Below are 17,084 nucleotides of genomic sequence, written 5' to 3' on the forward strand. Positions count from 1 at the left end.
CTCTTGACCCCATAGTCCCTGCATCACAGCCTCATTTCACATTGGTATTTCTGGGCTGTTTCCCTGGTGAGTACACAGCTGAGGCCTTTCCCTTCTGACTGCACTCTTCCACTCCACTGTGGCATCAGCTCTTTGCCGTCACCAAGACCTTTCTGGACTTGACCCCTCTGCCTTCCCCTTGTGCAGCTGTCAGCAGTGCAGACCACAGGAAAAACCTATTCCCCATCCTTCTGTAACCACCTGCTTGTTCCAAACACCAGACCCCAGCCCTGGATCCCCTCATCCAGTTCTGTGTTCTCTAGTTCTGATCCTGGGCTGAGGATGTTGCTGGGCATCACCAGACACCATGGACTTGGTCCACTATTAATCCATTCTGTCTTACTTTCCACTGAGCCCTTACCTTTTGTTACTACTACTATTCCACAGTGGCCCCTCCAAACATTGTGTCCCTCTCATTGAGTCGTCAGGCTATTCAAAATCCCCACTGTCAGCAGATAATGCCAATGACAATGATATGCAGTGGGTTCTTTATTAAGAACCTGCATGTTCTGGGTATTTTACAATATGTCATTGAGTCAGCTCTTCAAATTAGATACCATCCCCATTTATAGATGTAGTAACTGTCATATCATTGGAAATACACAGATTGCCTAAGATCAGATGGCTAGTTTCCCAGAAAGGAACACATCTATGCTACTTGGCTCCAAAGCCTCACCCTTTACCCTTTAACCCACTGAACTAATTCTGCCAGTCTCCTCTCTTCCCTGGATTGTCTCTCTCAGCCCACATGATTTCTCCCTTCCCTTGTATCTCAAAGGAAGAGTGGTCCCTCCTACCTGGAGCTAGCAGCCACTCTATGCCCATAATTGCCTCTTCTGTACTCCCTTTCCATCTTCTAATGGTTCTTGGATTTTTCAATTTCTTCCTCTCTCCACAACACTGCCCTAAGTCCCTCCCCACTATATACTTCCCCTTTGTCACAGCCAGGAATGGAGCTCCATGTCCCTGAAAAGCCTTCACTTATTTCCACACCCTTCTCTGCTATGTTTCTCCTTCAATGTCATCATCAATCTAGCCAGTTCCTAAACTAATTCAAGCCAAAGTGTTAATGGATGTTATCCCTTTTAAAAACTGGAATAGAAGCCGTTGAAAGTTTACCCACAGAAAGAACAATTTTAGGAGAAGGAAAGTTTAAGGATATGATTTTTGAGTTAAGAGATAATAGACTAAATGAGTGGGACCATGGCACCTCTTCTATGGGGGGGGGGGGAACCCCGCTGGACCACACATAAAGGACTCATCCCAGTTTCTTCCCAACATGCCTCAGAATTTGGTCTTCACAACAACCTATTTGAAATAAGTATCATGAGCCCTTCTTTTCAGCTAAGGAAAGTAAGGGCCAGAGAGGTTAAGAAACTTGCCCAAAGTCACACAGGCCAGTAGCCTAATATAGCTGGGATTTAAATCTGGGTCACCTGACTCCCCAGCCCCTGATCTTTTCATAAGACAAGAAGGTCAGGGTTGTACAATTGCAAATGCTAAAACAGACACACAGGACAGAGCACTACACCCCTCTCTTCTAAGTTTTCCACGTGACTCCTAGCATCCCCTCCTTCCCAGAGCAGCCTCAGAGGACAAATGACTGCCATTTACGGGTATGACTGGAGTTTGTATTCTCCTCCAGATTTCTATCTTCCTTCCCAGATACCAACCCTTCTAGGTGGTAGCTAGTTCTTTAAGTACTGGAAGATAGAAAGGCCCGTGGCTAAGGACCTAAAAGAATGTGGCTAGTATGATTCAGTCTGAGAGAAGACAGATGCCTTACGTGTAGTGCGGGCTATAGAAGCCCACGAAAAATGTTTGTTCTGAGGGACTATTTGAGCACATTTTTACATGGGTCTAACTTTTGAAAATCCTACCTGCCAAAGGGCAAACAAATGATCCAGGGTTCATTTACCCCATGTGATGGTTAAGATTGCTAGAGCTAAGTCAGGAATCCTCTAAGGAAGCTCTTTTTAAATGTCCAGGTAGCAATTCAGCAGAATCTGTTTTCATGCAGCCTGAAAAACAGAAAGTCAAAAATGTTCTTAGTGTCAGTACATGGGTTTTTTATGCTAAAAGCAGAGGCAGATCTGACAGGTGTTGGAGCAAAAGCTCCTATTTCAAGTTCATACAGATAACATCTTCAGATAACACGGAGGTAAGAAACCTAGGATACCTTCTCTGAAATAATTGCTACTGCGAAGCCTGGGGCTATTAAAAAGAGAAGAGGAAGAAGAAAGAAAAGACTCTCAATTGCACCAGCAAACTTTCAAGGCTCCTGCTGCCTGGTCTGGAGCCTTTGTTAGGAGGCTCATTGTTAAACCGGACAGCTACCAGAGCAAAGGAACCTCTGTCGGAATTCAGCTTCCATTGAGAGGTTATCAGCAGCTATTGTTTTGATGTTTCATTTGCAATGTTCAGGGGAGGAAACAGCCCTCACGTTTATGGCACCAATTCATTAGACATATTGGCTGGCTTCTTTCCCTGGGCTCCGGAATGATTTGCCATTTATGAAATGTCCTCTCTTCCAACTGTGCAAATGCCAAGTTATTCATTTGAAGTTCATGGCCCCTTTTCCCTCTTTATGTTCCCAGCTCTCTCCCTCTCCCACAAGTCACTCAGCGGTCGGGCAGGAAAAACTCCAGTGAACCCAGCGCAATCGGCAGAGGCATCAGACTTCCCAAACTTCCTCCTCTCCAATAAACGGGGTCTAACTGTTAGAGCAAATAACCCAAAGCTGCTTGCTCCCCCCAACCCGCAGCCCTCTCACAGCCCGGTTCCTCTCCCATTCCCATATTAAGGAAACAATGAAGCGAACACACCAGGATATTCTGGGGCGGACAGCGATCTCCAGCAATAAATTACTTCCTCACTTAGTGACTTTTATGGGTCAGGGAAACCATATGGCCCATGCAGCCGGCTCCAGGTCAACTCCAGCAAATTTGATGCTCATTTGTCTCACCCTGATCATATTAAAAGACTGTGGGGTGCCCAATCCTAAAGTTTTCCATCACCCCTACTCTCCAAATGCATGCAATTCACTCTCAATGACCGAGCTGCCTTCTTTTCTTGCTCTGTTCTCCCCCTTCTCAGCCTACTGGCTGACTTATGCTTAGCTGCTGGTATCTGGTTCTCCCTCAGCCAGCATCTTTCCAGGGCAGCCTGGTAGGGGGAATAATATTCCTTTAGGATTTATTGCCCTGACTGATGTACTTCTCTACATCTTTATCCTGCCTTTTCATCATCTTGGTGACAGAATTATGTAATATATGTTGCCTCTAGTACTAATTTGCCAAATTAGGCGGGGAGAGGCTGACCTGGGTCCACTTACCCCTGTTCTCACTTTGGTGCTGTGGGTGTCTTGGGAGGCCACCCCTTTGTGACACGGCATTGAGTAGGGCATCACTTCCAAGCCCACTGCCACTCAGAATGCTCTTAGGTTGTGTTTCTCAAAGTGGGGGCCCAGAATCCCCCCAATGGGCAGCTGTGAGGGATGCATAGGATGGGTGGACCCACATGAAGCCCCAGAATAAACCAGCCATTTCCTACTGGCATGTCAGGTAGAGAGAAGAGGGCTGAAAGTAATTTAACTGATAGGTAATTCAAAACATCTTCATATTAAAATAGCCTGAATTTAGCATACACTGGAAAGCAAAAACTTGGTCAGTTTAGACAAATTGATTTCTCATTTGCAGGAGGCCACTGTGGGTCACCATCCTCCCCTAGACTCCCACCCTCAGGATAATTTCCCCTCTTCTGTTCCCAGAAGTATTTTAGTGAAAAGTATGAGAATTGGGCTAGGTGGAGATTCTGAATGCTATTTACAAAAATAATAATAGTTATTACTGCTTTCTCTGAGATGATTTTTCCTTAAGCAATGTTATCATTATATTTCTGTGCATGGATTAATAATAATAATTAAGTTTCTGCTGTGTGCCATCTCAAAGAAGGTATTATTATTCCATTTGACATTTTACAGATGAGCAAACTAAAACCCAGAGAAATTAAATGATTTGCCCAAAGTCTTTTAATCAGTAACTGGAAGAAGCAGGATACGAACTCGTATTATCTGGTCCCCAAAACTACTTCTTATTGCAGTACAAAAGAAAATGACCAAACTTTAAAAAGAAATAAATGAAAATCTTGAATCTCCAAAAATTTCAGTATTAAAAATTACAATCTACAATTTATTGAGCACTGACCATGTGCTAGAAATTATTTTAAGCATTTTATATATCTCATATAGTCACAACAACTTTTGGAATTAGGGACTATTATACTCACTTTGTAGGTGAAGAAGCTGAGGCAGAGAGTTAACAGTTTATGAGGAAAGGAACCACATCTATCTTGTTCATTCTTTTTTTTTTTTTAATTTTTTTAATGTTTATTTATTTTTGAGGCAGAGAGAGACAGAGCATGAGCAGGGAAGGGGCAAAGAGAGAGGGAGACACAGAATGTGAAGCAGGCTCCAGGCTCTGAGCCGTCAGCACAGAGCCCGACGCGGGGCTCGAACTCACGGACTGTGAGATCATGACCTGAGCCGAAGTCGGACGCTCAACCAACTGAGCCACCCAGGTGCCCCTTGTTCATTCTTTTATCATAATATTATCCTGGCATATAGTAGGCAATGGTTGAGTGAATTAATTGAATGTTATAGTTACAAAATACCTAACTGAATATTAATGAGGGCAATGGGGGTAGATCAACCATTTTGTTTATCTTGTTCATAATTTGATCACTAGTATCTACCATAGTTTTGGTACATTAGTTGAATGAATAAACTAAATCTTATATTCACATAACATTAAATTTACTATTAATATATTGAATATGTGACATCAATCTGTTTAGTATTAGGTACCTATATAGGGTGACGTATTAGTCAGGACTTTCTGGTTGCAAATGACAGAAATCATTACAAACTACGATAAGAGGGAAAAAAAAAGACAAAGTAAGGAAAGAAGGAAGAAATTGGCACATGGAACTACAAAGTTCAGAGCTGGACTTCAGGTAAGACTATATCCAGGAGCTCCATCAAAAGCACTTAATAGTTCAATTTTCCTTTCACAGACTCTTCCACATGGTGGCAAGACCCTGTTGGTCATATCATCCTTAAAGCTAATGCTGACAGAGAAAAGTGACTCTTTCCATTTCCAGCACAAGTTCCAGCACAAGTTCCAGAAAGAACTCAGATTACACCAGCTGGAGTCACAAGTCCGTCCTTGAACTAATCACTGAAGCTAGGAAAATGGTGTTCTGATTAGAGAGGCCTCTCTCCTCTGGAAGAGAGAGAAAGGCCACTTTCCTTCCCAAGCTATGTGGAATAGGTTCCCTCTAAAAAACAAGTTTTGGGGGGCGCCTGGGTGGCTTAGTCAGTTAAGTGTCTGACGTTAGCTCAGGTCATGATCTTGCAGTTCATGAGTTTGAGCCCCATGTGGGGCTCTGTGCTGACAGCTCAGAGCCTGGAGCCTGCCTCAGATTCTGCTTCTCCCTCTCTCTCTGCCCCTCCCCCATTGCGCGTGCACGCGCGCTCGCGCTCTCTCTCTCTCTCTCTCTCTCAAAAATAAGCATTAAAAAAGTTTTAAAACAAGTTTTGGTTTTTAGATGAAATGGGAAAGGGGAACCATGTTGGGCAAAAGCTCTGGCTGCCATATTGGCAAGAAAACCCATGACTTTCCCTCATGGGTTCTGGCCCCAAGAGTGAGACTCCCGAATCTACAGATTTCTTCCTATTACTTTCCTTCAGCCTGGATCTGGGCTTCCTGGAGATGCATTCCTGAGGATTAAAGCATCTTCAGGCAAGTCACTTTCTAGTCCCCTCTCAGCCCCAGGCCCACCCCCACAAAATCTTAAACAGGGTCTTCCTTTGGTGTACAATGTTGGTATATAATGTAATTGTATTGGACAGGGAAGAGGAGCCATCCAGGCCCTCCAACTCATGACTCATTTGTCCTACTCACATTTACACTGCATTCCCCAGCTTTCTGCTCCGGATACATGTTTCCTACTCTGATGCCATTTTTCAGTCCTTTATAATGGGCCTTCCCCTGTTACATGCCAAGTGCATATCTAAGTGTGTAAGAGCATCAGTCATGGTCTGGCAATGGGGATGAAAGATAGTCTCAATTCTCACTCATCATCACAAATCAGTAATGTGTGCAGAGAAGTCAGGCCCATTTATGAGAGGCTATGATCTGTGATGGACCAAATGACACATTTTCAAGTGCTGCTGCAGGGCCTCCAGTAAGAGGAGCAGCACCACTGAGTCCACTTCAGGCCTGGGTCCTCTTGCCCATGCGTGGATTCTGACAGTCACAAAGGCACAGTGTTGTTCACAGCACTTCAACTGCACAATTTTTACATCATGGGGTAGCACAGGGCTTAATTTTACTTTCAGTGGTGCAAGAACTTTCAGGGTTACTTCCAAATCTCTGATGCACCCTCTGATGAAGGAACTGCTTATCAGGACTTATAATCCTGGCCCAAAGAGTTATAAAAAAAAAAAAATAGTACAAAGCATCCTATCCAGCAGCTGCAAACTGGCAGCCCTTAGGCTGATTATGATTCATATACATGTTTTGCGGGGTTCTGGGAGTACTTACCAATAAGGAAATTTCACCTCTAAAAAATCCAGAGTCCTGGGGCGCCTAGTGGCTCAGTCAGTTAAGCATCCAACTTCGGCTCAGGTCATGATGTCATGGTTCATGAGTTCAAGCCCCGCATAGGGCTCTGCACTGATAGTGCAGAGCTTGCTTAGGATTCTCTCTCTCCCAGAGAGAGGGTCCCTCTCTCTGACCCTTCCCCATTCATACTTTCTCCCTCTCTCAAAATAAATAAATAACATTTTTTTAAAAATCTGGAGTCCTTATTTATCATAAAATTCAAAAGATCAGACAAGCTAGGCCCACAATCCAGCATGGTAGCCATCAGCAGAGGCAGAAGCTGTAGCTGCTCCATTTAGGCAGGTGAAAATTCACTAGTTCTCCACAGTCTTTACCATTCCCTATTGTCTCCCATTTGCATTACCCACCGCACCCCTCATAGGCACTTAATTCTGCAGCTCCCGACTATCTACACCTCTCTTGTGACAGCAGATTTCCAAGGAGGCCCAAAATGGCGGAATGGCTTGCTCAATTCAGACTGAAATTCTGTTTGTTGTTATTTTTAACAATATGCTGACTTTTCCTCCTTTTTGAAAAATTATTATACAGTAAAACTGTTTTTGTATATAGTTCTATGAATTTTAACACATGTATAAATTCATGTGATCTCCACCACAATCAGGAAATAAAACAGTCCATCACCCCCAAGAAACTGTGTCATGCTGCCCCTTTATTGCCACTCCCTCCTGCCATCACTACCCCTCAGCAACCACTGATCTGTTCTCCATCACAATAGTTTTGTCTTTAAAGCCTATCAGAAAAGTGAAATCATACATTATGTAACCTTTTAATGCAGGCTTCCACAATGTTTGTATCACTTGAGGTTTTGGTAAACCAGTAGTTCATTCCTGTTTATTACTGTGTGGTGTTCCTCTGTATAGATATAACACGGTTTTTCTGCAGACTGAAATTCTTGATTCAAATTCAGAGAGATTTTTTGAGAGGTGGGGCAGTGGGGTGCTGCTTGAAACTGGCTGGTGACAGTTGATTGTTAACTTTCCAGAAACTATGCCAGCTGGTTGCTAAACACAGCCATTAAACAGTTAAATTAAATGTAAAAGAACTAACTACTCAAAATTCATCACTGAAAATTATTACTAGAATTACTAGATTCTACTATTATCAAAGATCATGAGGTTATTTCACCTATTGCATCTGTATGGTGGGAGTACTGTATAATGACGGGCAACTTTCCAAATTTGTGTTCAGCGGCTTCACGTTGCTGCCATTAAATCCGTCATGATGACTATTTACACCATGGAAATCTGCAAATGCTACAAATCAGGTGCCTGATTCCTTCCTTCCTTCCTTCCTTCCTTCCTCCCTCCCTCCTTCCCTCCCTCTCTTCTTTCCTCCCTCCCTTCCTTCCTTCCTTCCTTCCTTCCTTCTTTCCTTCCTTCCTTCCTCCCTCCCTCCTTCCCTCCCTCCTTCTTTTCCCCCTCCTTTCTCCTTTTCGCCCACCCTCCTTCCCTCCCTCTCTTCCTTCCTTCCTTCCTTCCTTCCTTCCTTCCTTCCTTCCTTCTTCCAGACAGCAGTTATCAAACATTTACTAGCACCCTGTGGGGTGGGAAAAGTTTGAAAGAGCCTAGATCCTCTCTACAGCAGATGCTTCACCCATTGTCCTCACTGGTTCCCTCCCTACTGCACACTGTGCCCCAGCTTTTCTTATAGATTCTAGTTGGGTCAAAGTGTATCATCCCCTGGGGAAAGGATGGGGAGATGGGGACACTAAACATGGTAAAAGCCTGACAAACTGCACTTCCCAACAGTATGTTCAGTAGAAGTGCCCTTAGCTGGAGTGAAGATGCCTGGTTATTGCTCTGCCTCACAGGGGCATGGAGCATAATTCTTTTTTCCTACCTCCCCAACTTTTCCCACAGCATGAACCTCACCTGGGAAGTGTTCCTACACAAACCTACTCCTCATCCAACTCCTCCTGCCACTGAACCTCCTCAGTGAAAGGAGGAAGCTAGGTGGAATCAGAGTTTGCAAAACCCAAAGTTCAAAGGCACACCTCCCAGGGAGCACCAGGATGCAGAGGCTGGGACAAGAGGATGTGGGGTGGGGGTGGCTCTGGACCCTCCACCTCCTACTTCAACTAAAGCCCCTTCACTTTTATGCTTCACTTTAATGTTTTATAGATGAGGGATCAATGTAAGATTTCCTTTGAAAAGGGGTTTCTGCTACTAAAAGAAAGTAAAAACTCTTTGAACACAAGTGTTTAACCCTAAAAAAAAAAAATCCCTCATTGGAACTACAGCAAGAGGCTCCTAAATGGTCTTCCAGTTTCCACTCTAGCACCTCCCTTCTCCCCTCCCCACCCCCCAACACACAGCAGCAGCCACTGTGATCCGGTTAAAATGCAAATCAAATCATTTCACTTTTTTCCTCAAGATTTTGCCATTTTCCCATAGCAGTCAGGATAAATCTAAAGTCTTTATTTTTTTTTCTTTTTTTAAAAAAAATTTTATTTTAACGTTTATTATTGAGAGACAAACAGAGAACAGAGCATGAGCATGGGAGGGACAGAGAGAGGAGTAGACACAGAATCTGAAGGAAGCTCCAGGCTCTGAGCTGTCAGCACAGAGCCCGATGTGGGGCTCGAACTCACAAACCCAGTGAGATCATTGACCTGAGCCGAAGTCACATGCTTAACTGACTGAGCCACCCAGGCACCCCAAATCTAAAGTCTTTAACATGCACCATAAGGGTCTGGCCCCAAGCTCTCCCTCTGACCTCATCTTCACTCACCACACTTACCACACACCTGGCCTCTGTACCCTTCTTCACAGGTGTCAGTCATGGTTCAAGCACATTCCCACCCCAGGATCTTTGCATAGCTTTCTAGAATGCTCTTCCTCTCAGTGCCCACATACTTTGTTCCCTTAAAGATATGGCCAAATGTCACAATCAGTGAAGCCTTCCCAAATCCTCTTGTCAAAACAGCTTATTTTCACTATCGCTCTTCCTCCCTCTCCTTAACCTAAAATATGTGTTTCATGATAAAACAACTAGATCATGTTTATTTTAGAAACTGGAGAAAATCTGAAAATACCATAAACCCAGAGATAAAAACTAACGTTTTGCTATATTTCTTTCTAGTATTTTCCTTTCTCCTCTTTTGGTCTGGTTCTTCTTCAGTGTTCATTGTATACAAAGTTAAATAGTCAACTAGATCCATTATGAAAAGCAGCAATTTCCTACCTCTTCCATGTCTCCTCCCCAAGCCAACGACTTTCAACAACTATAACTGATTTTTTTTTTTTTTGTTATTGCTTCCAAATCCACAACAAAACAAAACAGAACCAAAATACTTCTAGGCATTACCAGTTGATTTTCCACTATGGAAGGTGAAGATTTTGACTCTCTTCCCTCTGCTCTCACACATAAGCACACACTTTCCTTCCTTCTGTCCTCTTAATATATAGAACTTTAGTATCAGATAGCATTCAGTGTTACCTAATGATGACTAAGCAAACACAATGAATCATGTAATATTATATTACTTTTTCTTTCGATTATTTGTTTGCCTGGAGTTACTAATTTTATAATTTCCTTTTTCATGGTTTCCTTAGTTCTGTGTCCTTATCAGTAAAAAACAACAACAACAACAAATTTCACCAGTTGCCTAAATGTTCTCAACAGGCATTCAGGAACACTACATATGAATGTGTATTTTAATTTCTTGTATACTCTCCTCTCTTCACCTTCTGACATGATCCAAACTAAAGTGGTTTCCCTGTACATGTGGGACATTGCTGACTTCTGGAATTTCTCTTCACCATCATCCTAGGCACCCTTTGTTTCCCAACTCCAACATCTTTCTCTTCTCTTGTTTTACTCTATTGTTTTAGTGGAGCATATGCTCCAAAAGCTTTCCAAACAAGGCTGCCTGGAAGACTCCTTTCTTTTCTTTTCTTTTCTTTTCTTTTTTTTTTTTTTTTTTTTTTTTTTTTGAGACCTTGCTCATCTGAAATTGCCTTTGTTCTGTCCTTATAAGCTCATTGATAATTGAATCGTAGGTCTGAAATCATTTGCCTTAAGAATTTGGAAAGCATTATTCCATTGTCTTCCAGCTCCCGAATTTTCTCAATAGAAACCATTCTAATTAATGATCCTTTGTAAGTGACATGTTTTTGGTGTCTGGAAGGTTTTAAGCCCTTTTTTCTGCTTAGTGTTCTGAAACTTCATGATGATGTGAGTGTGGGACTATTTTCACCCGTTGTGCAATGGTGATGGGCACTTGGTGGCCTTTTCCATACAGAAACTCCCATTTTTCAATTCTGTGAATTTGTATTGAATTCTTTCTCTGACAGCCCTCCCTCTCCTTTGTTATCCCTCTTCTCTTTCTCAAATCCCTATTATTTGGACCTCCTGGGCTACTCTTCTAATTTTCTCACCTTTTCTTCCCTACTTACCCACCTCTTTGTTTTTTTATTCTACTTTTGGAGAGGTTTCTTCAACTTTCCAATTCTGCTGCATTTTTCATTTTTGCCATCACATTTTTAATTTCCAACCACTCCTCCTTTTTGTCCTCTGAATATTACTTTCTTATGTAGCATTCTGTTCTTATTTCTGAGTTGCAATATTTTTATCTCTTTAAATATTTAATGAATTCTCTCCCTTCCTCTCCCTCCCTCTTATAAGTTTTTTTTTTCCCATGTAGTCTGTTTCCTCCCAGGTTGCTTTTTCCCATGCATTTGTTTTTCATTTGGTCTTTCTTATGAGAACCTGTCCTCAGATGTCTGGTAATCCTTGGCCATCTGGTCCTCTGAGGAACAGGGAACAAAATGCTGATTGATAGCTCTGAATAGACAGGTGTGGCTTGCTGACTGCAGAGTTTCACTATGTAGTGTGAACGGTTTACACTATCTGATTGGAAAACTCCAATATCAGTATCTTTAGGTCTTTCTCTCTTGAGGTGGTCAGGCTCTCCAAAGAGTTATTTCTCCATACTCTTCTGGAGGGTATAGGCCTGGTTGCCATCATCCTTGGAGAAAGAAAGCCTCAGCATCCAGTATACATACACTCAATTAATCCCCAGATTTGTGTCCAGTCTGCCATCCTCAACTGGGCAGAAAGTCTTCTCCAGAGAATAAGTCTCCAGCATCCTGCCAGAGGTGCCCAGCTCTTCTCTATGGAGAAGAGTAGAGGGTGTGGAGAGCTAACTGTGAACTGGTGATCTTTATTTTATCTTCAGTTCCTTACACCCACACCCACCCACACACACACACTATTCCAGATTCACCTGATACACCACTTCCTGCACATTGGGAGGTGTGCATGTAAATGGGGTTGGTTCACAGCTTTCTCCTCTGCCCACCAAGTATGCAAATTTCTCAAGTTTGCCTTCTAGCTCCCACCCTCAGCCCTGTCATCGCCCTCTCCTTTCGCCTTATCTATGAGTATTTGTGCCTTTAAAAGTGCCTTTATTTCATTCTATGGGGTCTCAGAGGGAGTAAAAGCAGACATATTTTCAATCTGACATCTGTATCTAACAGCCCATCACCTATCTCTATCTCTTTATTTGCTGATTGCCCATCTTCCCTCGCTAGAATATGAGCTCCATGATGGAAAGAACTGGTATGTTTTAGTCACCCCTACATCCTCAGCTCCTAAGAGTGTGTGGCACATACTAGATGCTCACCATTTGATGAATAAATGGATAAAAAGTAAGAAGGAAAGAAGATTCCTCCAGCTCTATTTCTATTCTGTAAGTTTTGACTCCATTTCCCAAATTTATTCTAACTTTCCTTCTCTTGAGCCCTGTCCCTTTAACCCAAAGACCTCCCACTTCACTGTTTACCAACCTTTACTCCTTCCTGGCAGTCTTTTTTTCTTGGCTCACTCCTACCTCTCCTCTCTCTTGCTACTACCTGGCATCAACTTCAGCGTCAATTTCTGTGAGGGAGATTGAATTTTCACTCAGTAAAGCACACCTGCTACATTTGTAGGGAAATACAAAGAGAGAAGACTTGGTTCCTACCTTCTATGAATAAACATAATTTAACTCACTCTCTTTTAAAAATCAAGATTCCTTTGAGACTCTAATTCAAGCTAGGTTTTAAAAAGAAAAACCCAAAGGAACATCAAATTACCAGAGAGCCAGGAGCAGATGGGTTAATAAGAAAAGATTTGGGGATGGGGAATTTGAGGGATTATTGGGAGGGAAAGAGGACTAAGCTTCTAGACAAAGAAAAGCCAAATTAACACTCAGAGTGTTCACATTCACCCTTATCCTGCCAACCCCTCCCCTCCTTGTCTCTTGGTAAAAACCATGGCTAAATTGAAAGGGAAGAAAATTACTCATTTTTTTCTTCAGGAAAGTATTCATTGAATTTTCTATTATGTTTCAGCACTTGGTGAAGAAATCATGTGTGGTATCTGCTCTTATGAAATTAGAGCCTAGTGGGAGATTCAGACTACAAACAGGTAAACAAATAAAATACACAGTATACTCAGTAGCAGTTGCTTTGAGGGAAGTGAGTAGGATTCAGTAACAGAAAGTAACAGAGAGGACTTCCTTAGATGGGGGTGGACAACGAAGGCTCCTCTGACAAAGAGTGATGAACATTTTGTTGTTGTTGTTGTTGTTGAATTCCAGTCATTTAGTTTCCACTTTTCCCACCCAAGTTACTCTTTATCCTTTAGAAATTTAAACTCTTCCTTATATGCAGATATGTTGTTAGGTTATATGTGACCCCATCCTCAGCTTCAAAGAAGGGTCCTGTTGGTTTAAGCAAGTCGGATTCCTCCCCACTGTCTTCCATTTCCCTCCCAAGGTGAATGGTTTAGACACTGGCATGTGATACAGTTTAGGCCAATGAAATAAACAGGACCCCTGGAGTTGAACAGGAGTTACTGGAAAAGACCCTCTCTCTTCTCCTGGAGATTATGGTGTGAGGATGTGATTCTAGAACAATGACAACCATTTTGCAGCCATGAGGAAAGAGCTATAGCTGTATAGTAGTAAATGAGAGAAACAGGGTCCTCAGTGACATACATCAAGCTTTTCTTGAAGTCAAGCACTATTTCTGGACTAGTTAGATACAAGAACCAATAGATTCCCTTTATTATTTAGGGTAGTTTTGAGTGGGATTTTCTCATTTGCAATCAAAACAAAATAATCATAACTAGAGAAGTGACATTTAAGCTAAAGGCTAAGAAAGAACTAATCAAGAGAGAAGAGGAAGTAGGAGCATTCCGGGGATAGGAAGCAGCCCTGAGAAAGCCCTAGGGAAAGAAAAATCTTAGTGTGTTCAGGAAACTAAGAGGAGGCTAGTGTGGGAGCCACAGGATAGAGTGTGAGCTCAGGAGAGATTGGCAGGCAGGGGGTCGTGGGAAGAAATTCAGATGTTTGGATTTTATTCTAAGGAAACAGGAACCCCCACTCAGATTCATGTTTCATAATGACGTGGTTGCTGAGTGAAGAGTGGATTGGATATGGACAAGAATGGAAGACGAATATCACAAAAGGTCTATGTGGTTGTCCAGGCAAGTAAAGGTGGCTACTTGGGTTAAGGTGGTAGTGGTGGGGATGGGATATAACAATAAACTGTAGGGGAGCCTGGGTGGCTCAGTCGGCTGAGCATCCAGCTTCGGCTCAGGTCATGATCTCATGGTTTGTGAGTTCGAGCCCCACGTCGGGCTCTGTGCTGACAGCTCGGAGCCTGGAGCCTGTTTCGGATTCTGTGTCTTTCTCTCTGCTCTTCCCCTGCTCATGCTCTGTCTCTGTCTCTCAAAATAAATAAATAAACATTTAAAAAAAACAATAAACTGTATATTTTTTAAGAGTCATTTCTTTCCTTTACTTGTTCAACCACAAGTATGAAAAGTCTCTGTATAGCACTGTATTAAAACTGAAGACCTAAAGATGAAAATACATGTTCTCTATCCACAAAGAAATTTCCATTTATAGGTGAACAGCCAGGCAAATGACTATAACATGAAAAAGAGCTGTGATGGAGGTAACTACAAGATGCATGGGAACTTTGGAGAATAAGCACCAAGTTAGTCAGAGAAAGTCAGTGATGGCGTAGAAAAAAAAGACTTGAGTTTGTAAACATTTGTGAGATCAGCAAGAAGGATATTCGAGGCTGGGTGGAATGCCTTGCTGGAAAGACATGCAGGATTTAGAAGAGTCTGTACTCAAGAAACAAGTAGTCAGATATTTCCAGAGATCCCGCTGCAAGGAGGGAACCATAGTAGAAACAGTAGTCCCCACATTTCTCAATCCCCTTGCAATTAAGTGATAAACTGGCCAATGGGCTGTGGGTGTCACTTTCAGGCTGAAGCACAGAACTCATGCTCACCTTCCAGCTCTCTCTTTCTCCTCCATGGCAATTGTGGAGGAAAACTAGTGAAATGGAATTGTCACATTGTCATGGCAGCTGGATCTCTGAGTCAGTGCATAGAAAACAGGTCCTCTGGAGAGTCACCCAAAATTCCAGCACACTTTGCATAAACAAGAATGAACTTTTGTTGTGTTAAGTCACTATGATTTTGGAGTTGTTTTCTTAGTATATCATAACTTATCCTGACTAATACACAGGGTGATAGGGATAAGACTAGACAGGAGGGCAGGGGCCAGATCACAGAGAGACTTAGTGGTCAGATGCCTTGCTCAAAGCCTGGACTTTATCTTGTAGGGATTTAAGAATCATCAAAGAGTAGAGATGAGAATCATATGAGACCATTCTGGCCACGGTGAAATGGATGGATGGATGGATGGATGGATGGATACTTGGATTTAGGGCTTGCAGGGTAGAAGTAGTTCTTAAAAGTAGAACAACCAGAAGAGAGGTTGTTGAAATAGAGAAAGATGATAACAACATGAACTAGGACAATGGTACCAGCAAGGTGTATAAGTTTGACATATGTTTGAAGGGAGAATGCACAAAGACTATGAGTGACTGAATGTTCTATAGGGGCAGGGATGAGAGGAGACAGAAGAGGGAAGTTTTGACTCCCTTAGCACCCTACTTTCTTAGCCCTGATAACAAACAACCTTAATCAGTAGGGGTCCAGCCACTCTCAGCACCAAGAAAGGACCAGGAAGAAGGGCTGAAGGAGAAGGCTTCCTGGCAAATACCCTGGAAATACCCTGGCTATAAGCCAAGGGAGCCAGAAGATCAGGTCTGATCCTTCTGACTTGGATTAGTTCATTGATCCTCTCTGGACTTCAGTTTCCTTACCTGTAAAATGGAGTCATTGGACTTAATGATCACAAGGTCTCTTTCCATTTTAATGTCATAACTCTCAAAAAAAGAAACAGAGGAATGGGAAAAGGAGAGAAGAGTAAGAAGATGAAGGAGATGAATGAGGAAACCAGCTAGAACCAACAAGGGAAAAAAAGAGGGAAAGAGAAAAATCAGGTGTGGTTGCTCGAAATAAGATCCTTGAACCCCCGGCTTATCCCAGCATCCCATCAGTTCAACTCAACTACATGGTGTCAGTAGATTTTGTCTCAGCTAACATGTATCATTGTTCTTGCTTGTTGAATTTGTACTTTTAGTTATTAATATTATGATTATCCCTAATTGACAAAAACAGATCAATGGCTCAAAATTGGTAATGATGAAAATAGTAATGTAAATACCATAACTCAAGATAACATCTTTATAAAGAACAGATTCAAGGACAAATAAAGGGAGGTAAAGCAATATGTGCTGACAGAAGTGAGACTATGACTGTGATAAGCTAACAAAAATGTAAGTCTATAAGAATAAGAAGTATGACCAGAAAAATCAGAAAACTGGATAGTAGTAGACTGGCAATGCATTTGCCCCTAGCCCTCCAGGGTAACATTCATTATAAAAATGATTTCCAATAATAGCAGGAAGCCATGAAACTTCAGTGGTATTTTCCAACAAAGTAAAATGACTCCTTTGATAGAACAATAAAGTTTTTCCAGAACAACTGCAAACATTGTAAGTGCTTCCCAACACAAAATTGATTAATTTTATTGCTAAAAGTGATGGAGAAACCAAAACTACAGAGGTGTCATAAAGGATGCACTCTTCACAGAAAAACAAGGATATGTTGCACTATTGCAAAGAAGTTTGTAAAACCAGCTACAAAGGTAATGATAATATTATGTTGGGGAAGAAGCAGAACATCAGCTAGATGTCTTTATCAAAGAACATTGATAGATGCTGCATAATCTCAGTAGTATGTACTGTGGGGGGAAGCTGGTATCATGTCTGTGCAGACATTTCACTTTCTATATGGATAAAATTCAGTTCAGCAAGAGGGCACATATATGAAAGAGAAGTACTCCCCCAAGACTCTTTAAAAAAAAAACAACTTTACTGAGATGTAATTTATGTACCATACCATTCACCCACTTACACAAGGCAGTGGTTTGGAGTATATTACATT

The 17,084-nt window shown here is 42.0% G+C and overlaps 1 long non-coding RNA gene across 1 annotated transcript in view; it reads right to left on the reverse strand.

Moving 5' to 3' along the window:
• Positions 1–2,055, reverse strand: part of LOC144617062 (uncharacterized) — a 100,040-nt gene extending 97,985 nt beyond the window's left edge. Inside the window, exon 1 of the long non-coding RNA XR_013557079.2 lies at positions 1,920–2,055. This is a non-coding gene — a long non-coding RNA (uncharacterized LOC144617062). The remainder of the gene's footprint in view (positions 1–1,919) is intronic.
• Between the last annotated feature and the right edge of the window lie 15,029 nt (positions 2,056–17,084).

This window comes from Panthera onca, chromosome C1 (assembly GCF_046562875.1).
Source record: "Panthera onca isolate mPanOnc1 chromosome C1, mPanOnc1 haplotype 2, whole genome shotgun sequence".
In the NCBI taxonomy this organism is placed as follows: Eukaryota; Metazoa; Chordata; class Mammalia; order Carnivora; family Felidae; genus Panthera; species Panthera onca.